This window comes from Carassius gibelio, chromosome A22, assembly GCF_023724105.1.
Source record: "Carassius gibelio isolate Cgi1373 ecotype wild population from Czech Republic chromosome A22, carGib1.2-hapl.c, whole genome shotgun sequence".
NCBI lineage: Eukaryota > Metazoa > Chordata > Actinopteri > Cypriniformes > Cyprinidae > Carassius > Carassius gibelio.
Window position 1 is genome coordinate 21,372,621 of NC_068392.1, and position 19,614 is coordinate 21,392,234.

Sequence of the window (19,614 nt, forward strand, 5' to 3'; positions counted from 1 at the left end):
GAAAAGCAACACCCACACCAAGACACACATTCTAGATGTGGTGGCCTACCACGACAGCGACACACAGCTGTACCTGGCCCCAAACCTGCACATGTGTACTTAGACCAAAGACATTCATTATCTCTGCCTTAGCAAACCCTTCCTCAGACACAACGCTGAAGGAATCTGCAGGTTGCAACCCCTGGTCAGTGACACACGCTGCCCTGCCGAAGGCCAGCCTCGTACACAAGTCACAGAAACGCAAGCAGAGATTGTAGGTGACAGATGGCTCGTCAACACTCCTGTGCGCACAGCTACACTGACCTACGACCAGCATTACACTGCCACACGTGTCAATCTGCTTGACCAGGTACTGAAAGGTACCACCCAAAACATTGACATTACTCCCGTCGACACAGCCCTCCAAGCACTGTCTCGACAGCTCGTTCTGAACCCGTCATCTGCGGTCCGAGCCTGGACTGCTGCAGACACTGCAGGTGTCAAATTGGTCACACCCTGACTCTTGGTCTGACCTTCATCCTATACAGGAGACTCAACGAGATGCAAACCTCTACAGCCAAACTTACGACTACTGTGGCTGGAGGTCTCCGATGGAATCCCCGGAAAGGGGGTGCGAAGTCAAAGACAACACCAAACCTCATCAAGCTGAATCCTCAGCTTCAGGAACCACCTGCCATCATGATCCAAGTGCTACATGACCATCACGATTCACCTGTCATCTGCCCATCCTGATGATTGCCATCCGATGATGTCCACCCAGGGACTTCATCTGACGAAAAGGGGGAGATGTAACAGATATGCAGGTCATCGATTCATGGGTTGAATTCAGGCATATAAAATGAAACCTTTCTAAACTAAATGCCTGGCCTGACGCCAGCCTAGCTGGATATAAATTATTTACGATACCCGTGCGAGCCTCAAAGGAGAAACGAAACACATTCCACAACACACACACACATAAGCACACACACACAAACAAACTTTTCTTTATGCTCTTTATGTAAGTCCTTAATAATATGTATCTTAAATAGGTTTGTGTTGCATAAAATGGTTAATCCTTGTTATGCGAGGATTATAATTTGCTGATTTATAAATTGGAAATGTGTCTCCTAATTTTAATGCTCTCAAATAGAATCTGAGTGTAACCCTACCCCCGAAGCAGCTTATAAAACTTTATGATCCCACTGGGAAACAGGACAGGAAGAAGCCAAGTCACTGGCATCTTCTCTCAATGCATTCTAAACTATTACCTTTTTTAATGTATTCTAAATGTATTAAGTATAGCTTTTTGGTGCATTAGATGTTTTCTATAATCAAAAATTGGAGTATCCACAATTTTATCGTGTGTTAATCTTTAAATGTGTGTAATTCTGCATTTGAATGTAACTTCATGTTTTGATTATTTATATATATTATTGTTGGTATCTGTTTAATCATCATGCTTTGACGGACCCACTTATCTAAAGCAAATTAATGAAAAATGTATTAATCTTGAATTACGAACTTGCTTGAATGTCACTGCTGAAATCTGATAAGCCCTAATCTATAAGGGTGGGTGTTTCCACAGAGACAAAGGAACTTTTTCCCGCTTCAGATCGCGGACGTTCATTGGTTGTTCACGCAAACAGAGGCATGAACCATTTCAAGCCATAAGAGCTGACCCAAGAAGGTCCTCCTCCTCTCTTACCTCTTCTCTCCTGCTTCGACCCTCGTCGCTTCTGCTCGTCCCTCTGCGCGGCCTTGGGCCGCGCTCCTATCGGCGCCCCTCTCAGCACAGGGGCTGAGAGGACAGCCGTTCCCATGGCTCCTCCGGGAGCTTCCATTTCCATTTTAGTTGTTTTTGTTTCTTTTCTTTACTAAGTTTATTAAATTATTCACCTCTCCACACAAGGAAGACAAATTCTGGAACATTGTTTGTTGGACCTTTCAAATACCGCGCGATTCTGCAGTAACCCCTGGAAGACAAAGAGAACACGCCTAGCCACAAAAGACCACACATGCCACACACGCTGGACCCTGCAAGTATCATTCTATGGAGGATTTAAATGCTGCTTAAAGTTTGTCTATGATTTGAATCGTTGGTGTCTTCCAAGGGTTACTGTCTGTGAGCTTGCATAACTGAGCTCATTCTGTGACCACGCTCTATCTCTCTCACCTCCTTTCTCTCTCATTCATTCCTTCTCTCTCTCTCTCTCTCTCTCTTTCTCTCCCTTATTTGGATTCCGTTATGTCTTGTACAAAGTTTACTGTCTGTATTGTCGTACGCATATTTACTCTGTGTGATTTGTAGTTCAATGTATTACTAAAAACCCATATATATTCATGATTGCCTCTAAACCGCTCACATTACGAGTCAATGAAGTGTCTGATCTTTAGCTACATGCTGTTTACTTTGAGTAATTAAATTTATCATAATGATAGGATAATGTTTTCATGGCCAGAGAATGTTTTTCCTTGAATTATAAGAAGTGATAACTTTATTGAAAATGTATAAGTTAATCTTACGGCCGTTTGCTGGACAAACCACTGTTTGATTTGCTGTAATTTACACTAAGAGATATCACTAATTGATATGAAGAGTGGAATATTGACATATTAATGAGTAAATTACAGTGCCTTGTAATGAGTTATTGATAAATGCAATTGAGCTATTTTTCAAAATCAATAATATTAATGTAAATGTCATATGAGATGTATGTATTAATCATATTCCTGATTAATTACCCAAATTCCCTATATATCATTTGAGTTAATTATAATGTACAACCCAGTGCGGCTATATCTGAGATCTTGAGAGATTTAATGTTTTTTTATTTCAGTTGATTTAATCCAAGTCTGTGGCTGTTCATCACTAATTCTCAGTCATCACTTATTAAATCACTTAATTTTCTTGTTAATTCCGTCACTGCTTCAGTGTTCATTTAACACTCAGGATTTTGCTTTGTAGGTTTAATATATATATATATGTATATTAGGGGTGTAACGGTTCACAAAATTCACGGTTCGGTTCGATACGATACACTGATGTCACGGTTCGGTTCGGTTCGGTACGTTTTAGATACAGCAAAATGCAAAAACATCTCAACTTTTCAGAATGCCGCAAGCGCACCGCGGGTCATGTGACAAGAACTAACCAATCAGCTTCATCCTTTCCCATAACAACGTTGAAAACTCAGCCAAGATGAAGGAACAGCTGATTATAGTTGTATATGGATTGCAATTTTGAAATAAATTTAGTAGCAGAGCTACTGCAAGCGATTTTTAGAGCTGCAAATCCATTTATCCTTCGCTGAAATTTCCGCGTCTCATGGAGAGAGCACGTCATTGTTGCTTAGCAAAGACAGACGCCTCATGAGCGCTTCTGCCCGAGCGCTTTGGAAAGGAGGAGAAAGACGCGCTTAGCGTTTTCCACGCGTTTTTAGGAGCGATATGTGAACGGACCCTAAGGCGCTCGCTCACTCAGCACGCGCTGAAGGCTCATTGCAAAATGTCTAATGCATTTAACAGACCAGAAATATAAGATCCTAAAATAACCAACAGGTCTGGTGTTTGGGTGCACTTTGGATTCCCTGTAAGCTATAATACTGTCTAAATGCTGCAGGCATAGTTTGTTGCGTGCATGTTTCTCCTTTTTTTCGTCTTTTCCCAGATACTGACACAATAAGGTGATGTCGGCGTAAATGAGTTGACATGTTTCAAGTATTCACGCTGGTGTTTTTTTTTTTTTAAAGCAATGAAGCAACCGCGCGAAGCCCTCACTATATAGGATTTTAGAAAGAATGCAGAGCACTAGTGTAGTGTGCAAACTTACCACAGTGTGGATTTCAGAAAGTGTGCAAAGACTTCACGTGCACACTTACCATAACATGGATTTACAAATAATGTTCTAAGGAGGGGCTCTCATGTCACTCTGATCGAGCAGCTCATAGATGGAATCATGCATCTCAAACAATATGTTTGAGAGTCATCTTCTTTTTCTAGTCTGTTAAACGCATTGGCCATTTTGCAACGAGCCTTCAGCGCGTACTGAGTGAGCGAGCGCCTGACTGAGTCATAACATAACATAAACATAAGTTGGTGTTTTTTTTCTTCTTCGGGAGTGTCAGGGGCGTTGCCTGTTACGTCGTTTGGGTTATTGGGCTACCTTGTTGAACGCATATCATTATATTTCTCTTTTTTTTTTTTTTTAAATATAATTAATTAGTCCAACGAACCGTTCGGTATGCATAATGCGTACCGCGTACCGAACCGAAAGCGTCGTACCGAACGGTTCAATACGAATACGCGTATCGTTACACCCCTAATGTATATATATATATATATATATATATGTGTGTGTGTGCTGCGTGTCCAGAGCTCTCATCAGCGTCTCCCTGGAAACCGAGCAGGTACACCTGCACCTGCTCAACACTGGCTGAGCGGCCACACCTGCGCCCCATCAAGCGCTGCTTACTTAAAACCAGCAGGCGAACACAGAGGTGAGAGATGTCTCTGCATGACTTGGCTAACCCTTTCTTTCGTTGTGCCTACAGAGAGCAGCGTGTGACCGCCAGCCCCAACACCCACGGGAGAGCACACTGCACCAGCGCACCACTACAAGGAGCACCAAGCCACCTCACAGCAACGCCACTTCACCACCCTTCCCTTCAATAAAATCCACCCTTCGGGGAACTTGCCTTCATTCTTGACACTGATGACCTCTTCTCTTGGACTGGTTTGTTTTTTTAGTTTATTTTTTCCTCCACGCTCCTTGCCTCATGCATCTTCTCTGGTTCCCTAGGTGGTGCTCCTTCCCCAATGATGGAAGAGCTTTTGAAGCACCTCACTGAGGTGAGCATCCGCCAGCAGCAAATTATGGAGCACATGGCCTCCCGGCCTGGGCCGGATGGGGCTGTCTCCAATCAGCGCCGCCCAGCTATTCAATGAGTGGACCTTCAAATCGGTGGCAGCCTGCCCGAGCTCAAGCAGCTAGCCTCTCCCGTTTGGCCCAACACTGGTTGCTGGCTGGGGGTCCCACCATACACCAGGTAGTGGAGCACGTTGTGGTCGACCGCCTCCTGCGGGCCCTTCCCCACCCACTTCGTCAGGCAGCTGGTATGCGTAACCCACCCAACGTGGACGAACTGGTTGAGGCCATAGAGCTGACGGAGGCCACCCAAAACCGGAAGGTAGGGGAGAGAGCGTCGTCATTTCCGTGAAGGGTGGTCCAGGAGTGGTGCACGCCGGAGGGCACACAGCGATCGGTGAGCAGGCCGGCGGTTCCCGGCCCTCAAGATGAGCCCATGCCCACTGAAGCACCCCGCTCTCCAGGATGACTTTGGCTGGCAGACTGCACCGTGCACACAGAGAATGTGCCGCGGGCGGAAGTGAAAGTAAACGGCCGCCGGTTCCTCGCCCTTCTGGACTCTGGCAGTGTGGTAAGCCTGGTCAAAACAACGGTCCTACCCCCGCGGGCTGGAGCCAAGACAAAGCTGCCCATCACATGTGTACAGTGACACCAGAGAAGTGCCTGCACGTCGGGTTACCATCGCTGTGCCAACCGGCGCCTGGCCAATAGATGTCGTGCTCGTCAGGGATCTACCAGTGCCGAGCTGCGGGGTACTACTGCTGCTTTATCCCTAACTTCTCCTTTGCTTCTCTCCTGACAGACCTGACCAGGAAGGGGCAGTCGGAGAAGGTCCCGTGGACCCCCTAGACGGAAGTGGCGTTCCACCAGATAAAAGCAGCCCTCACGATGGAGCCAGTCCTCCGAGCCCCCAACTTCAACCGCCCCTTCCTGCTGCAGATGGACACATCCGACACTGGGTTGGGAGGCCGTCCTATCGCAGGGCCGCTACGGTGAATAGAACCCGGTGATATTTACAAGATGAAAGCTGACCCCTGCGGAACAATTGTACGCCACGGTGAAGAGGGAAGCATTGGCCATCAAGTGTGGAGTGTTGGAGCTCAGGTATTATCTCCTCGGCCACCACTTCACCCTCATTACTGACCATGCTCCATGCTCTACAGTGGATGGCCCGGGCCAAGGAGACGAATGCCAGGGTGACGCGGTGGTTCCTCGCACTCCAGAACTTCAACTTTAACATGCAACACCGAGCGGGGAAGGCCAATGCCGACAAACTCTCCCGGTTATGGGCAGCTTTCGCAGGTCTGTCAGGCTCTACTCCCCACCCTCCCCCGATCTCCCCACTTCTCCATAGGAACAGGATGACCTGGAAACCGAGCAGGCACTAGCTGAGCGGCCACACCTGCGCCCCATCAGGCGCTGCTTACTTAAACCCAGCAGGCGAACACAGAGGTGAGAGATGTCTCCGCAAGACTCGGCTAACCCTTTCTTTCGTTGTGCCTACAGAGAGTGCCTTCACCCTTCTTTTCAATAAAATCCAACCTTTGTGGATCATCGTCGAGTCGTGTCCTTCTTTACCCCGCCACTATATATATTTGTAACTGGGTTCATGCAAAAACCAAAGTAATAACTAAAATATGTATTATAAATTCTGTATCTACGTTACTGTCTTGTTAGTAGAAAAGCATTTTTAAACAAAATATAAAATTGTTTAAATGTCTTCAATCAAACATACAAAAGTCAATGCATGAAATATGAAAACATGCACAATTCTTCTCACAAAACAGCTGAATAAATGCTGCTCATTGGCTGTAGTCTAATAGGCCTTACAGCTAGCAGGAATGGGAAAAGTGCAATTTCAGTTTGTTGAATGTACCCCAAGACCTGATCATCCCCTAGTGACATGACAGATTCTTAACTCAGCTCATTGTTTCATTGGCTCTTTGCTATATAAGGGATTTGCCTTGGGAAAAAACACAGATGTGCGTAGAGCTCGCACTCCCAATTGTTTAGCTTGTCATTGTGTTACAGCTTTGGTTGCTCTGTAAAACTTCACTCATTGTAGTAAGAGGCCATGGTCACATTATTTTGTGTTAGTGTAAAGTATTTAGTGAATATGATGAAAAGTTAGATAAGATTTTGATAGACTGATTGCAACATAGACAAACAAAACAAAAAAAAAGGTTTATGGGGCAATTCACCTCCACATGGGCAAAGTCACACAGCGGGTTCAGTTTATCACAGTTTATCAAATAGTTGTTTTCAAAATGATGCAAGTGCACCACTTTTCATTGACTGTTTGGAGGTGAACTTTACCTTCACTTTGTTCAGTTTGGATAAAACATTGATTTTCTTTCATTTGCCAGTGCTCATTGCTAAGCACCCCCCCCCCCCACCCCCCACAAAAATGAAAAAAATGAAAACATAAAAAAAATAATAATCTTACTTTTATTTAGTATTTTACATTTGTGCCCCAGACTTGTTGAAAATGCACTTCAGTTTTTTGAAACAATCATGGTATGGATTTATGTATGATTGTATGTGTTTTCTGTGGTAATCAGTATTATACAACAGGTTCTGTCCATCAAGCTTATTTTTGTTTCTAATTGAATAGCTGACAGGTAAACATTTTTTAGATAAAAAAAAAAAAAAAAAAACTAAAACATTTTGTCAGTGGTGTTACATAGAGTTAAAAATATTGGGAGCCAGCAACACCCATGATAGATGGTAAACTGACTTTAAACACAACAATATTGTGTCTAAACTTTGTTACTAATAAAAACTTGATCCCATTGAAGTCTGCTCTTTACAGCAATTTCATTACAATTAAAGCAACTCAAGCTTCAAATACCGGCCTCATTAGTCCAAAGTAAATGCTTGATTGCAAAATATATTAACATGGACTACAGACCACTGATAGGCATATGTTTGATGAAATAGAAATAGAATAAAGTCTTTTCAATTGATTCAACTGCTACAATAATGTAATAAAATATAATTAAAAAAGATGAAAAAAATGGACAGTTCTAGCATTTTTATATTGTGCCAACACAACATGTAATATATATAACAATAACAATATAAACAATATAATAAAAATAATATATTTTATTATTATATTATATTATATAATAATAACAATATATTTTATATATAACAATATAAAACAGTATGAAAAAAATTATCAAATTATCTTCTATTTCAATAGGTGTCAAAGAGGTATAAATGCATTGCATCATCTGCATGATCTGAGACTACAATAAAGAACTGTAAATGTGAGAGTTATAAAGTGTAAACACTACTGGTCAAAAGTTTTTAAAAATTCTGATTTTTTTGAATGTTTTTGAATGAAGTCTCTTTATTTGATCAAAAATACTGTAAACAGTCATTTATTTCTCATTTATTATTATTATCAATGTTGAAAACAGTATTTGCGGCTTAATACTTTTATGGAAACCATACTCCCATTTAAAAGTTTAGGGTTTAATAAAACAAAAAAACATAGTTAACAATTTTTTTTTTCCAGCAATGATATATTCAACTGAATAAAAGTGACAGTGCATACATTAAACATTGTACAAAACGGCATATAAATGCTGTTCTACTGAACTTTCACAGTTTCAAAACTATTAAGCATCCCAAACTCTTTTCAATATTTATTATAGAAAGAACCATTTTTTTTATAATAATTAAACATCAAATCTGCATATGAAAATGATTTATGAAGGATTATGTGACACGATGCGGAATGCCCCATTAATCACAATTCAGAAGGTACTTTAATTCTAATAAACCATAAATGTCAAGGTGAATTCTGCTAATAGTTAACGTAGTAAACAATCTCCTTTGACATGACATTCCCTCACATTTCTCTTTTATATTTGTTTTTGATGTCATTAGCAAGCATCTGAGGCACTAAATTGTTTGCTTTTTCCCCCTGCAGTGTATATTATATAGGTCCAGACAAGAGAGGAGGACTTTTTCTTGGTTGAAGATTTGTGTCCATGTGCAGCATGAGAGAGCTGGTGATATTAGCAGATTTGGTTTCGGATCTACACATGACCATATATGTAACAAGAAGATCAGGTGAGCATTGCTACATTACCAGTCGAGCAGTTCAATAATGACTATCACCACCATGGAGACAAATTCAAATTTGTGTCACTGGACAGTTGCAGTGCAGATGAGAAGGTGAGGTTTTTACACACTGCTTTCCTGTGGATGTTGTCAGATCTACAGTAGGTGGCCAGCCTATCTGGGCCTTACCGCCACGCGTTTTCTTCTCAGATAAAGAAAACAGATAAAGTGTGTAGGTGTGGTATAACTTACGCTCAGAAGCAGGCACTTGTTTTCCTTGATGGCACCCAGGCATCCGAGGAAGCCCGTCACCATGACAATGGCACCTATGGTGATGACAATGTTGGCAGCGGAGAGAGAGGGGAAGGAGGGGGAGAAGGTGGCGAAACTGCCTTGAGATACAGACAGCCAGATTCCAACTCCCAGCAGCCCACAGCCGCACAACTGCAGAGAGAAGCAACAGATTATAAGATACTGATTCATTCTGGAACATCGGTTCAGAGCGAAAGCTGTTGTTCAAGAAAACAACATTCATTATGCACCACAAATACTCACTGAAATATAGCTTAGCATCATGAGTAGACATAAAAAAGCATGATGTGCTTCTGCCTCAAACTCTGTAGAGACTGCAGAGGCCCATTGGAAAAAGTTCAAGAGAATCAGCAGAATAGTAGGGCCCTATGATTTCCATGATGTGGAAAACACGGAGGGAATTGTGTAATCCAGTCATAAAAAGAAAATTATTGTATGACACGGAATTTGTCAAAGTTTAGATTAATAAAAAAAAGTAGGTTATTACACTTAAAACTCAAAATGGACTAGTGTCATTGAATATTAAGCCACAAAAATATGCATGTTTACTACACACATACTGAAGTGCACGTGATGCTCATTGTTTTGCTCAGTTGCTCAGTGTCTGCCGTCTAACTAAATGAGGACATGAACACATGTACAACATCTCCAGAATTGCACATTTTAGTGTTTCATTTGAGAAAAAAAAAAAACTATCGTGATTTCATATACACACACAAATGTAAAGTTCTTTGCAGCAACCAATCAAAATAAAAGCTTGGTTTAACTTAAAGACATTGTGCCAGAAATATATTACTTTAGTTCAGTAGAATGTACGTAATGCTACTACTACTACTGCTATAATTATTCAAACTTTATTTTTTTAAGGAATCACACAATATTTCTTCCACATTTTAATTTTAATAGTAAATAAAAACATAAAGTTAGTTTAATTTTCATTAATTAAAAGAAAAGGCAACTAATGTTTAAAATACACAAAATAGAATTTCTGAGGGGAAATTAAATTCATTTATTAAATTTTAATAAATTAAATTGTTTTTACTCATTCAAATAATTATACATGCTAAAACAGAAAAAATAAGAGAGGGTTAGAATTTTATACTCTAAACGTTGTTTTTTTAAAGACTTATAAACTGATATTAAATGATATGATGAATTTCATGATTTTAATTAATTAGACATGCTTTTTGATTAATAACATTTCATTTAAACATAAAATGGAGTCCAGAAAAATGAAAATGGTGAAAGACAGAAAAATTAAAAGAAATTTAGAAAAAATAAAACTGATTTCATAGGGCCCTAAAGTACAGAATATTTTGATAGGGCAACAATTGGTCATACCAACAGGTTCCTCTATAGGCACAAACAACCTGCCATCTTGGCCTCTTGAGAGCCACACTATGATTCTGATAAAACACAGAAGACCACTGACATTTGTGTGCAGACACAGTCCAGCTGCGTGTGTCATGATCCTGGTCTTTTCCCCTGTCTCTGTCTCCCTCTTGTGATCACTTTTACTCACTCTATCACGCACACTCCTCCGCTCATTATCACTTTCAGCTGTCTCCCCTTTCATTCCCTCACCTGTCCCTCTTTTGCCCTTGATTGTCTCTGCTTCTTATTCTCTCTTTCTAGCCCTGTCTCATTGTCGGATTATTCGATGATCTTACGTGAGACACACCTGTTCCCAAGTCCTGTCCTGCCTTGTCCATGGATGGTTTTTGTCGTTGTTTCTACTGTGAGTAATTTTGTCTTTGGACTGCGTATTATCCAGCTGTGCCTGTTTGCAGAGTACCTGTGCTGCACCTGTCCTTGGCCTTTCACACCGTCGGCGACCTCCTCTGTTTATGGACTGGGTGTTGACATCCCGGGGCCCCTGCCTCTGCCCTCGTGGAGATTTGTGTTTTTCCTTAGACCCGGTCTTCTGGCCATTTCTGTTTTGGGCTGAAAGAAGTCCGTGATTTTTGTTCTCTTTATTCTGAGAAAGACTATTTTCTTTATTAAAGACTGTCAATTGCACCCCTCCCTGGTCTACCATCGTTCTTACCTGCTAACAGAATAATCCGACCAGAAGATGGACCAGGCGAGTGGTAATCCACTCCAGCGTGCGGTGGAGCTCCAGGGTGCTCTGCTGGGGAAACATGAGGAGGATTTATCCACCACGAGACGAGCCGTAGAATCCCTGACCGCCCAGCTCTCGGGTCTAACTCAGCAGTTCCATCACTACCATCATGAGACCACTGCAGCAGCCGGACAGCGCGACCCTTCTGAGCCACGCATAAACAACCCTCCGTGCTATTCCGGTGAGCCTTTACAATGCCGAGCCTTTCTCACCCAATGCGAGGTTGTTTTTTCTCTCCAGCCGTCCACCTACGCCAGGGATCGATCTAAGGTGGCTTATGTGATTTCTCTTCTCAATGGACGGGCTCGAGAGTGGGCAACGGCGAGCTGGGAGGCAGGGGTAGACTGCGTCTTTAAGTTTTCTCGGTTCAAGGAGGAGATGATCCGAGTTTTCGACCGGTCTGCACATGGTGATGAAGCATCCCGCCTCCTATCCACCTTGCGCCAGGGGAGGAGGTCAGTCACAGACTTTTCTATTGAGTTTCGTACTCAGGCCACTACTAGTGGATGGAACGGTCCAGCACTAATCTCCCGCTTTCTCGAGGGCCTCAACTCGGAGATTAAGGATGAGGTCGTTGTCCGAGAGGTTCCTGACAATTTCGACTCCCTAGTCGAGCTGGCTCTTCGCATCGAAAGACGCTTCGAGAGGCGACGGAGGGCTCGCGGATTGGAGGCTTCGTTACTTCCCCCTTCCACAGCTACTCGTCCACCACTGCCCTCTGCTGCTAATCCTGAGCCGATGCAGCTAGGGGGGCTTCACATATCTACACGGGAACGCCAGCGCAGGATTATGGATCGTCTATGTATGTACTGCGCTGCTGCTGATCATTTTGTCTCCAGGTGCCCAGTAAAAGCCAGCGCAGGGTTGCTGGCGAGCGCTACATCATGTTTCTCTCCGTCTAAGTCCTGCACTTCCCTTCCCGTTCACCTCCGCTGGCTGGGATCGTCTGTTTCCTGCTCAGCATTACTGGATTCGGGGGCGGAGGGGAACTTCATTGATGAGACTTGGGCTTTAAGACAAGGTATTCCCCTCTTAGATTTGCAAGACTCCACCCCCCTGTTTGCCCTAGATGGTAGTTCCCTTCCTAGGGTACAGAGAAGGACTTCACCATTGACTCTTACTGTTTCTGGAAAACATAGAGAGACTATTTCTTTTTTAATTTTTCATTCCCCTTTTTCTCCCGTGGTTTTAGGCCACCCGTGGTTAGTGCTTCACAACCCCCAGATTAACTGGGCAGAAGGCACTATTCTTTCTTGGAAATTGTCCTGTCATGTTGATTGTCTGTCTTCTGCTGTGCCCCCTGTCTTGCCCGTAACTGTTTTTCAGGAGGAGCCAGGTGACTTGTCTGGGGTTCCGGAAGAGTATCACGATTTGTGGGAGGTCTTCAGTCGTTCCCGGGCCACTTCTCTCCCCCCTCATCGCCCGTATGACTGCAGTATAGATCTTCTCCCAGGTACAACGCCCCCCCCGTGGTAGACTATACTCATTATCCGCCCCCGAGAGGGAGGCGCTCGAGAAATACCTTTCTGAATCACTGAATGCGGGTACCATCGTTCCTTCCTCGTCTCCAGCGGGAGCCGGTTTCTTCTTTGTTAAGAAGAAAGATGGCTCCCTGCGTCCCTGCATAGACTATCGGGGTTTAAATGATATCACTGTCAAGAATTGTTATCCATTACCCCTGATGTCCTCTGCCTTCGAGATCTTGCAGGGAGCTAAGATATTCACTAAGCTCGACTTGTGTAACGCCTATCACTTAGTACGTATAAAGGAGGGGGATGAATGGAAGACCGCGTTTAATACGCCCCTCGGACACTTTGAATACCGGGTTCTTCCATTCGGATTGGTTAACGCCCCCGCGGTTTTTCAAGCCTTAATCAATGATGTCCTACGAGTCATGCTCAATGTTTTTGTTTTCGTCTACCTAGATGACATTCTGATTTTTTCGCCGTCTCTCCAGGTGCACATCCAACATGTTCGTCGTGTTCTTCAGCGTCTATTAGAGAATCGACTTTATGTTAAGGCCGAGAAGTGTTCTTTCCACGCTCCCTCAGTTATGTTTCTGGGCTCGATCATCTCGGCAGAAGGGATTAGTATGGACCCTACTAAGGTCCAGGCTGTTACCGACTGGCCCGTGCCCGATTCCCGTCTCGCACTACAACGTTTTCTCGGGTTTGCTAATTTTTATCGTCATTTTATACGTAATTTTAGTCAAGTAGCCGCACCCCTTACAGCTCTGACCTCAGTCAAGTCCCAGTTTAGATGGTCCGCTTCTGCGCAGACTGCGTTCGACACTCTTAAATCGCTTTTTACTACCGCACCTATCCTTCTCACCCCTGACTTCTCTAAACAATTTATAGTCGAGGTCGATGCCTCTGAAGTAGGGGTCGGGGCAGTGCTATCCCAGCGCTCCTCTGCTGACGGCAAGATACACCCCTGCGCCTTTTTTCTCTCACCGCCTTTCTCCTGCTGAGCGCAATTACGACGTAGGCAACCGCGAACTGCTCGCCATCCGTCTAGCGTTAGGCGAATGGCGACAGTGGCTAGAAGGAGCTCCCGTTCCTTTTATCGTCTGGATAGATCACCGTAACCTAGAATATATCCGCAAGGCCAAGAGACTAAATGCTCGTCAGGCCCGCTGGCATTATTCTTTACCCGTTTCGATTTCACTATCTCGTACCGTCCGGGTACCAAGAACGTCAAACCTGATGCACTATCCCGTCTTTTTGAATCCTCTGCTTCTTCTGAGCCTGAGGAGATTATTCCCCCGGGTCATGTTATTGGCACGGCCGTCTGGGGAATAGAGAGGCTGGTTAACCCTCTGGAGTCTAAGGGTATTTTTGGGGCCTTGAGAAGTTTTGTCATGCCCTGACATTTGTGCTTTTTTCAGTTTCTTATAAATATCTAAATGGCTAAAGTCTAATCTCACTGTAATCAGCACAAACTGGGCTATAATAATATGTGAAATGCATGCATGTACATGATTGTATTTTTGAGAAAAAAAATGTTATGCATGGTTAGTGAAAAACTAAAAATGTTAAATCACTTGAATAAGGCAATAAAACACATACATAAAATTGGTTGCCGGAAAAGTTGAGGACTGGAGCTTGTAGCCTAGAATTTTTCTTTCTGAATGATGTGAAAATCATCTTGTTTACTCACTCACAGAAAACAATATATTGATTTAAATTTTCTAAAACACTTTTTGTTGGTAAAAGTCATATGCGAGTAGGCGTCAACTATCATGAATATCATTGTGATTTACACCTGAGAAGACAAAGGCCTGCATAATGAGCTGCATAATGAGCCTCTCATTCAACTGTGCCACTCTGAGGGAGGACTTACAAGAAAGAATGTGAGAACAAAATAAAAGTATATTATTTTATGTTTGTAGTTTATTAAGAATATATTTAATTATCCCACAACATAATTTAATATCCACTTGGGGGAGCAGTTAAACAGTTTATTAGGAACAATCAAAGCTGACTTTCAAATTTTTTGGCATCCTTTCTCTAGTCACACAATCCTTCAGAAATCCTTTTAACAATCTTATTTTCTACCAAATAAACCCCATTTATTATTATCATCATTATTAATGTTGAAAAGAGCTGAGAATATTTTTCAGTTTTTTTTAGGGGGAATAAATCGAAAGAACTGCATTGTTTTTTACATTTGTTAGAGTTATCTCTATTTGTCACATTTATATTATTTACATCAAGCTTTTGAATGGTATAGTATTGTATATTGTTATTGAAACTTCATAATGTTTCACTTGATTATACATTTAGTCAGGAATTATAGTTTGGAAAAAGTATTTGGAAAAAGTCTAACTAGTAAAATGTTTACACGTTATGTGAAAACTAGTACAAATAAATAAAAAGAGACTTACTCACGTTTATGATCTCTGCTGAATAAAGTGCTTCAGTCTTTTTTCTGAGGAAATCCATTTCTCAAATCCTCAACCACATCACATCCTTTTTGGGGTGCTTTATGTCTTATTCCTCTCATCGCGAAGCAAACAGTAAAATAAAATAAAAACTCGAAGAATAGTCTGGCAGCTTTTTCTTCTGTGTGGGCGTATTCAAGCCGCGCGCTTCAGTTTGAATCTGAATAGCGCGTTAAGCGCGGGGGCGTGGTCACATTAGATATAATGAGCGGAGATATGAAAAACAGACATTGCGTTGTTTTCATATGGATTACTTTATCTCAGAATATTTGTTTTCGGCAGCACTTGTTTAGTTTAAAAGTAGACATTCCACGCTTTCTATAGATATCTCTCTCATGTCTCTTCGTTGAGTATTCACGGAGTTACAGTTCATTTTAATGAAATGTTTGTACATGACGATCAGCGGAGACAAAGACTGTAGACAGCACACCTTGTGTGTTATCTTTATTTTATAAGTGCACAAAGGTTTTTTGTTATTATGTCTGTATCCAAAAAAAACTAGACCCTTTACAGATTCGATTGATGTATTGCTCTTATCTGTACGATTAAAACTGAGAGTGTAATTTAAGTTCTTTTCGGGGTTATCAGGTGAAAATGACTCAAAACGCATATATGCGTTAATCGACTCGAAAGGGTTAAGCGTTCCCTTTCTCGTGTCATAGTTCCGCGCAACTGCCCTAGGGGGCTGCTTTTTCTAACTGTGGTAGATCATTTTTCTAAGTCGGCCCATTTTATTCCTCTCGCCAAACTCCCTTCTGCCAAAGAGACCGCCCAGATCATGGTTGATCATGTTTTTAAGCTACATGGGTTACCCACTGATACTGTGTCTGATAGAGGCCCCCAATTTTCTTCTCAATTTTGGAAAGAGTTTTGTCGTCTGATTGGGGCATCCGTTAGCCTTTCGTCCGGGTTTCATCCCCAGACGAACGGCCAAGCTGAACGGACCAATCAAATTGTCGCCCGTATGCTCCGCAGTCTCACCCATCAGAATCCTGCGTCATGGTCACAGCAACTCTCTTGGGCCGAATACGCCCATAATTCGCTCCCCTCCTCTGCTACGGGTCTTTCGCCCTTTCATTGCTGTCTCGGTTATCAACCTCCGATATTTGCGTCCCAAGACTCTGAATCTAATGTTCCGTCCGTGCAAGCTTTTATTTGCCGATGCAAACGCACCTGGAGGAGAGTGCGATCTGCTCTCTGTCGAGCTAGAAGACGCATGACTGTTATGGCCAATAGGCGCAGAGTTAAGAGCCCTCGTTACGTTTGCGGCCAGAGAGTGTGGTTGTCCACTTCAAATTTACCTCTCCGGTCCGAATCACGTAAATTGTCTCCCCGCTTTATTGGACCATTTCGCATTGTAAGAGTCATTAACCCCGTCGCAGTAAAACTTCACCTTCCGCCTAATCTACGCCGGGTCCACCCCGTGTTTCACGTCTCTTGCATTAAACCAGTCATCCGTCCCCCTTCTCGCCCTGTGCGCGTCCCTAGTCTTGTCGATGATACCCCCGTCTACAGGGTTCGCCGCATCCTCGACATACGCCGTCGGGGATGCGGTCATCAATATCTGGTCGATTGGGAGGGGTATGGTCCTGAGGAGAGAAGTTGGGTTCCCTCCCGGGACGTCCTGGATCCTTCACTCATCGATGATTTCCTCCGGACCCGCCAGTTGTCCTCAGGAGCGCCAGGAGGCGCTCGTTGAGAGAGGGGTACTGTCATGATCCTGGTCTTTTCTGTCTCTGTCTCTCCCTGTCTCTGTCTCCCTCTTGTGATCACTTACTCACTCTATCACGCACACTCCTCCGCTCATTATCACTTTCAGCTGTCTCCCCTTTCATTCCCTCACCTGTCCCTCTTTTGCCCTTGATTGTCTCTGCTTCTTATTCTCTCTTTCTAGCCCTGTCTCATTGACGGATTATTCGATGATCTTACGTGAGACACACCTGTTCCCCAGTCCTGTCCTGTCTTGTCCATGGATGGTTTTTGTCGTTGTTTCTACTGTGAGTAATTTTGTCTTTGGACTGCGTATTATCCAGCTGTGCCTGTTTGCAGAGTACCTGTGCTGCACCTGTCCTTGGCCTTTCACACCGTCGGCGACCTCCTCTGTTTATGGACTGGGTGTTGACATCCCGGGGCCCCTGCCTCTGCCCTCGTGGAGATTTGTGTTTTTCCTTAGACCCGGTCTTCTGGCCATTTCTGTTTTGGGCTGAAAGAAGTCCGTGATTTTTGTTCTCTTTATTCTGAGAAAGACTATTTTCTTTATTAAAGACTGTCAATTGCACCCCTCCCTGGTCTACCATTGTTCTTACCTGCTAACAGCGTGACTGTGGTGATGAATCTGTAATGTTTATAGGAGCTTATGATTGACAACATTTAGAGGAAAGGCTGTTTGCCCATCAATCTGCAATACGGGCACAAAGTGATGCCTGCAGAGATGACAAGGAAGAAGCGGGTGACATTTCCTTCACTGAAACTTCACTAAAACAACAATATCATTATGATATAACATTGCAACATTTAAAAAAAAAAGAACATAATTTTTTTTACAATTTGTTAATTTTTAAAATGTAGGATAGTCTACAAGAACAAAAATTTAAAGAAGACCTTTACACAAAGGATCATATGTATGCTATTTTTATTAAACAGTAAATAAATACAAGGCCTATATATATATATATATATATATATATATATATATATATATATACATAAATTATTTTTTATTAATTAATAATATGTTATGTTTGTTCTTGTAAAAAATATGTGTTTATTCTTTAAAAAAAACAAGGGAAAAAATAAGGGACAATCCGAATATTTTTTTGCTTTACCTATTTATGTAGGCTACAAAAAAAATAAAAAATAATAATAATAAAAAAAATAAAATAAAATAATGTCATTAAAGAATACCATTGGCCTGAGTAATTTTGACCATTATAGAATTGTGACTTTAAAGATTAGTCATTTAGGTGGTAAAAATACTGTGAAATTAATAATGGCATGGATGTTAGAGCATAACAACTGAAGGTTTATGAAACATTAGCCAATAAAGCAAATCTTTTTAAACAACGGAACTTAAAGTTGTGAACTAAAATATTATTTCAACCATACAGCATGTGAATAAATAAAATGCATAACGTTTCTGGTGTTTGGATTTGTACTTCAATATAATGAGCTCCAAGTTTAAGAATAGCCCTAGACTCGTTTCTCTCTCTCTCTCTCTCTCTCTCTCTCTCTCTCTCTTTAACAGCATTAGCTCAGTGAAATACATCTTCCTTCCGTTAGAATGAATGTTTTCCTGCTTGCTAAATGTTGGTCTCATGATCAATAAGTTGTATTTGCCTCAATCTGATTCAGTAAAGTCAAACCGCAGACCCACGCGCTGTGAGGCGGCAACAGAGGATTCCGCTTGGTCTTAAAGCCTTCCGCAAACATCAATGATCACAAATAACAATGGGTCTCATTCATTAATTTTTGCTTACAATTTTCTTATTTATACGCACATTTGAACTTCTCACGAGAACTTTCCGCCTAATTCACAACACGTGCGTACGCACATGAGCTTGTTCTTAAACTCGTTCTTCTGTTAGTGAATTTGGAGTCTTCTAAATTAGCACCCGTGTGCACGAGATCAGTAATTAGCATAATTCAAGCCCAAACCAGCTCCATATAAGGGCTTTCCACAACGAGGCACTTGTACAGAGAAAGACAATTATGGCACCGAAAACAAAAGACAAAGAAAAATAACTTTAACGATAATGAACATGAGATTTTGCTGTCGGAGGTGGAAGCCAGGAAAAAAAAAATATTTAAAAGTGTATCCACTGGCATAACAGGCACAGGTAAAAAAGAAGCATGGGTTATAACACAGGCTTGGAGATAAAGTGGTATAGGGTGAGAGCAATTGGTGATGTGGCTTAGGAGTGGTTCCTGTGAGCATAAATCAATGAGGACTTCTCTGGGCAACCTAAAGTGACTGAACAGCCATTCGTCACTCTCCGCGAAAATATCTTTGCGCTCTCTAAAGACGTGCTCTCTCCTTAGAGCACGCGCCGCGATGTCTTCAAGCAGTACCAAGTGTGCCATGCCTCTAAACACAAGATGAGACACATTAATCACCGTTTATATAAGGATAGATCAGGTGATTGTTGTTTGGACCTCTAATATATATATTAGATGTCCAATACATATATATATATATATATATATATATATATATATATATATATCTATATATATATATATATATAAATTGGAACTGTAATTATAATTTATCAATAACATCTAATTATATATGGTTCTTAACAAATGCTTATAAGG